This window comes from Hyaena hyaena, unplaced genomic scaffold (genome assembly GCF_003009895.1).
Source record: "Hyaena hyaena isolate Hyena2069 unplaced genomic scaffold, ASM300989v1 scaffold_414, whole genome shotgun sequence".
NCBI lineage: Eukaryota > Metazoa > Chordata > Mammalia > Carnivora > Hyaenidae > Hyaena > Hyaena hyaena.
Window position 1 is genome coordinate 29,231 of NW_024081044.1, and position 6,739 is coordinate 35,969.

Below are 6,739 nucleotides of genomic sequence, written 5' to 3' on the forward strand. Positions count from 1 at the left end.
TGGACACTTAGGCTCTTTCCATGTTTTAGCTATTGTGGAGAGTGCTGCTATGAACATTGGGGTACATGTGCTCCTATGCCTCAGCATTTCTGTATCCCTTGGGTAAATTCCTAGCAGTGCTATTGCTGGGTCATAGGGGAGTTCTATTGTTAGTTTCCTGAGGAACCTCCACACTGTTTTCCAGAGGGGCTGCACCAGTTTACATTCCCACCAACAGTGTAGGAGGGTGCCCGTTTTTCCACACCCTCGCCCGCATCTAGAGTCCTCTGATTTGCTCATTTTAGCCACTCTGACTGGTGTGATGTGGTATCTCAGTGTGGTTTTGATTTGTATTTCCCTGAGGAGGAGGGATGCTGAGCATCGAGTAAAACTGTATTTTTATTCTTCTTCTTATTCTTTCTTTTTTCCCCATGTCTCCAAATTACTCCTGTTTAAATTTAAGATGTTATGAATACTGTTTGTATTTTTTAAAAATAAGGCACACTGCTCTATTTCTCTATTTTTTTCATTGCACATAAGATTATTAAATTATGTGAGCTACAAAACCTTTTATTGATACAATCCTACATACAATATTGAAGTATGGAAAACTCCAGGTAAATTTATATTTTGCTATATTTGCATAATTCTTCAAAGTGCTATTTCTTCTAACATAAGGAAAGGCTGATGTTGAATTGTCCTAGAATTGAAAAGTGAAAACAGAAGATCTAGGCTTAAAGATTTTTACTTAGAAAATTTGTTTAACTAGAGGGGCGTCTGGGTGTCTCAGTCAGTTAAGCATCCCACTCTGGCTCAGGTCATGATCTCACAGTTCCTGAGTTCAAGCTCCATGTTGGGCTCTGTGCTGACGACTCTGAGCCTAGATCCTGTTTCAGATTCTGTCTCCCTCTCTCTCTTGCCCCTCCCCTACTCTCTATCTCTCTTTCTCACTCTCTATCACCCTCTATCAAAAAAATAAATAAATAAACATTTTTTTTAAAAGAAAGTTTTTAACTAGATAGATATTAGGCCTTTATATATGACTATTTGTATTATCTATTTCTTCATGGGAAAGTTTTGGTAATGTCTTTCTTATATCAGTTGATTTCATGCATCATGTTGAATTTATAGGCCTCTGTTTCTCTATAATATTCCCTCATTACTTTTTTAGTGTCTAAAGGTTAAAGATAATGTACCAACTTTCATTCATGGCATTGATAATTTGTCTTTATAAATAATAATGCAATTTCCTTAATACTATATATCATATGAAATACATACTTATGATATCATGTAATAATCTCTGAGCACGAATACAAACCAGCTTAGGTTGCAAGCTTTTACTGATGCTGAAAATGTGATGAGCTGTCTCTGTATTGGCAATGACCTTAAGTTGTGTAGACACTTCGAGATACTATGTCTATAGGTACATGAGGCCATCCTATAAGGCTTTCTTCCCACTGTCTCTTCCTAGATAGCTTTCCCTTTCAATGGGTCCACTATCAGTTAATTGGAATGGAAGTCATGATGCATACATATACTAACATGCCTGGGGTGGTAGGTTTTTGAATGTGCTTGGGAGCATTTTTGCAATATCCTGAGGCTTCAGCTAAAAATATTCAATTGTATCCTCTAGTTCTTTGGAGAAGGAAGGCACCCAACAGATGAATAGGGCAGTCCCTCAGAGATACTCTGCCCTCTAGAGATCGTATCTTGAAAGAAAGAAAGAAAGAAAGAAAGAAAGAAAGAAAGAAAGAAAGAAAGAAAGAAAGAAAGAAAGAAAGAAAGAGAAAGAAAGGAAGGAAGGAAGGAAGGAAGGAAGGAAGGAAGGAAGGAAGGAAGGAAGGAAGAAAGAAAGAAAGAAAGAAAGAAAGAAAGAAAGAAAGAAAGAAAGAAAGAAAGAAAGAGGGAGAAAGGGAGGGAGGGAGGGAGGAAGAAAGAGGAAGGGAAGGGAGGAAGGAAGAAAAGACAAAATCTTCTCCAGAAAAAAAGGAGTCCAATGAGATAGAGAAAATAGAAAGAGACCTGTAGCTGCTTCCCAGTGGGCAAAATTGGCAAAACTGTTTACATATATTTTTTTCCTTTGTTAACCTCTGCAGAACCAAATCTCTTCGGATTTATAGAGGCAATAAAATATTTTATTTAATAAGGCTCTGTGGGAGTTCAGCCCTTGAAGCTAAACACTGAAAATGTGATCTCTTTCCCTACATCTACATGAGAATATGTAAACCAAACTCAGGTTACTAAAAAATACAAATACCTCTCCCAGAGGCCTCATGAGTGGGTCCATCTCCCTGCCCTTCCTGGCGACAGAGTTTCTAACTTCATCTATCACCCAAGAAAGAAACTGGATCACTGAAATTAAGACTCTTCTCTGGCCATTTCTAGGTGAACCCCAACTTTGTTAGCCTCTGCAGAACCAAATCTCTTGGGATTTATAGAGACAATAAAATATTTCCTTTAATAAGGCTCCATGGTGCTGGGAGATGTGGTATGGCCTTATAAATGTTAATCATTCTAGGGGCACCAACAGGGATAACAAGTTAAGAAAAGTTAATAATACACAATCCTGACAAGTTACCTTCCTTGATTCTAGAAGGAAATAATAGAACACCTACATAAACTTTTTTCTTGAATCTGTCTTCTCTGGTGTTGGTTCTCAATCATGGTTCCTCCCTCCCTCAACAATATTCCACCTTGTTTCACTGCTTCTCCATTCTCCCACATTGATGGAAATATCTGTCTAGCCTCATTCTGCCATTTGTCCTTTTAGTTTTTCAGCAAACATCTATTCAGTAATTATTGCATGTTAGGCACTAAACTGTGGTCTGGGATTGAAAGCAAACAAGGTATTGTCACAAAGATCCCACAGTTTAAACAGAGTAAGGTATGTAGAAAAAAATAAAACCTCCTGGCATCGCTGTAATCCTGGGACAGTGCATCCAAAAGTTCATTACTGAAGGTAATGAAGCCGTCACAGATAATGAGCCTTGAAGGAAGAGTAGAGTTCCTCCATGTGGAGAAGAGGGGAAATGTACAACAGCAAAAAAAAAATCTTCAGAGGAGTAAATGCAAGCATTGGTTAAACTGCAAGGTGTTCTTAAGGAATTACAAATAGTTATATATTTTTTAAAGTTTATTTATTTATTTTGAGAGAGACAGAGACAGTGCAAGTGGAGGAGGGGCGGGGGGAGGGGGGAGAGGGAGAAAGAACCCCAAGCAGGCTCTGTACTGTCAGCACAGAACCTGATGTGGGGCTCAAACCCACAAAGCCATGAGATCATGACCTGAGCCAAAATCAAGAGTTAGATGCTTAACCGACTGAGCCACCCAGGCGCCCCACAAATAATTATTTAATGAAACCAGAATCCATATTTAACAAGATCCCCAGAAGATCTGTGCACATTAAATCAAGGACTGAGAAGTGCTGTGTCCTTCCCACTCCTCTCACACATACAGCAGCCACTTATACCTTCTTTATCCCTTGTAAATGGCAGTCATGGATGCCTCGTTGAGGCGGGCACTGCAGGGCACTGCTGCCCCCAGTGTGGTTAGGGTCCACTGGATCCTGTGGAAGCCCATATTGGCATTCTCATCCTATCTGAGTAGAGAGGTCTAAGCCTCTAAATCTGGTTGCCCAGCAGTCTGAGGGATGCCCAGCAATGGCATGCTGCTGGCCATCATACCATCCTTCTAGCCCATGTGGCAGGTATGGGTTCCCGTCTACCTCCTTCATTGCCAGTAAATACCCACATGACCATTTTACAGAAGCGGAAACAGGTTCAGAAAGACCAAGGGGCTTGCCTGAGGTTCCACAGCCAGGGATCAAGGTACCAGACTCTCAGATACCTCCCTGGGAGCCTGGATACCAAGTCTTTGTACTAGATCAAGTAGTGACCCCCCCCCAAAGCTATTCCCAGGTCTTATATAATAATTAATTATTAGATAAAATAAATTAAATTTATTAAATAAAATAAATTAAATAAATAATTATTAATAATTAAGGGGTCTATCCACCAAGAAGACCTAACAATTATAAACATTTATGCTCCAAATGTGAGAGAACCCAAATATATAAATCAATTAATCACAAACATAAAGAAACTCATTGATAATAATACCATAATACTAGGGGACTTCAACATCCCATTTACAGCAATGAACGGGTCATCTTAAACAGAAAATCAACAAGGAAACAATGTCTTTGAATGACACACTGGACCAGATGGACTTAACAGGTATATTCAGAACACTTCATCCTAAAGCAGCAGAATATATACTCTTCTCCAATGCACATGGAACGTTCTCCAGAATAGATCTCATACTGGGACACAAACCAGCCCTCAATAAGTACAAAAAGATCGGAATCAAATGTGCACATTTTCAGATCACAACACTATGAAACTCGAAATCAACCATAAGAAAAAATTTGGAAGGATAACAAATACTTGGAGACTAAAGAACATCCTACTAAAGAATTAATGGGCTAACCAAGAAGTTAAAGAGGATTTTAAAAAGTACATGGAAGCCAATGAAAATGATAACACCACAGCCCAAAACCTTTGGGACACAGTAACGGTGGTCATAAGAGAGATGTATATAGCAACCCAGGCCTTCATAAAGAAGGAAGAAAGTCTCAGATAAACAACCTAACCTTACACCTTAAAGACTGGAAAAAGAACAGCAAATAAAACTCAAAATCAATAGAAGACAGGAAATAATAAAGTTTGAGCAGAAATCAATGCTATCAAAACCAAAAATAAGATAGAACACATCAATGAAACCAGAAGCTTGTTCTTGAAAGAATTAACAAAATTGGTAAACCGCTATCCAGTTTGATCAAAAAGAAAAAGGAAAGGACCCAAATAAATAAAATAAAGAATGAAAGAGGAGAGATCACAATCAACACAAAAGAAATAAAAACAATAAGAGAATATTATGAACAATTATATGCCAATAAAATGAGCAATCTGGAAGAAATTGACAAATGCCTAGAAACATATAAACTACCAAAATTGAAACAGGAAGAAATGGGAAATTTGGGCAGACCGATAGCCAGCAAAGAAATCGAGTTAGTAATCAAAAATTTCCCAACAAACAAGAGTCCAGGACCAGATGGATTTCCAGGGGAATTCTACCAAACATTTAAGGAAGAGTTAACACCTATTCGCTTGAAGTTGTTCCAAAAATAGAAATGGAAGGAAAACTTCCAAACTCTCTATGAAGCCAGGATTACCTTGATTCCAAAACCAAAGACCCCACTAAAAGGGATAACTATAGACCATTTTCCCTGACTAACATGGATGCAAAAATCCTCAACAAGATACAAGCCAACAGGATCCAACAATACATTTAAAAAATTATTCACCACAACCAAGTGGGGTTAATACCTGAGATTCAGGGCTGCTTCAATATCAGCAAAACAATCAATGTGACTTGTCACATCAATAAAAGAAAGGACAAGAACCACATGCTCCTCTCAATAGATGCAGAGAAAGCATATGACAAAATACAGCATCCTTTCTTGATAAAAACCCTCAAGAAAGTAGGGATAGAAGGATCATACTTCTAGATCATAAAAGCCATATATGAAAGACACAGTGCTAATAATCATCCTCAACAGGGAAAAACTGAGAGCTTTCCCCTCAGGGAAGCAAGCAAGGTCCCCTCAGGTCAGGAGCAAGACAGGGGTGTCCACTCTCACCACTGTTATTCAACATAGTATTCAAAATCTTAGCCTCAGCAATCAGACAGCACAAAAAAATAAAAGGCATCCAAATCGTCCAGGAGCACTTCCAGTACTATGTTGAATAGGAGAGGAGAGAGTGGACAATCTGGTCTTATTCTTGATCTTCGAGAAAAAATCTCTCAACCTTTCACTGTTGACTATGATGTTAACTGTAGGCTTGTAATATATGGCCTTTATTTTTTAGGATATGTTCCTTCTACTCCCAATTTGCTAAGAGTTTTTATCATGAATGGATGTTGAATTTTGTCAAGTCCTTTTTCTATTAGGATTATCAAATGATTCTTTTCTTTCATGTTATTAATGTGACATATCATAGTGATTGATTTATGAATGTTGAAACATTCTTGCATTCCAGGAATCCCACTTGATCATGGTGAATAATCCTTTTAATGTGTTACTGAATTCAGTTTGCCAGTATCTTATTGAGAACTTTTGCATTTATATCATCAAGCATATTGGCCTAGAGTTACAAGAAATATTTTTAGTAATCAAATGTGTAGGTGTATAATTTGCCAGTGAAAATTAAGATATAAAACTTTTGAGTTGTTTAACTGGAATATCAATACCAAATCTATTTATCTTGGGTGTATAATATGGGAACAATTGAACAATTTTAAGGAACTTCAGAGAAAAAGCAAAAACTAGTAAAGGTAATATACTGTTGGTGAAATGATGGATATAACTAATATTTGCATTATTAACTGCCTTTCACAAAGGAGGACAGGAAGAATGCTGTTTGTTAGGAATTTCCATTAGAGCATGTAATGTGTCATGTGCCTTACCTGTTTCATCTCATTGAATCCTCCCAATACCTTGGTAAGACTAACTATTTCCATCTTACAAAAATTTTAAGGGGTGTATGTGCCTGATATAAAACTAGTAACTATAAATTCTGCAGCTTTCCCACCTCAACACATTCTTTTTTTTTTTACTAGTTTATTGTCAAGTTGGTTTCCATATAACACCCAGTGCTCATCCCCACAAGTGCCCTCCTCCATGCCCATCACCCCC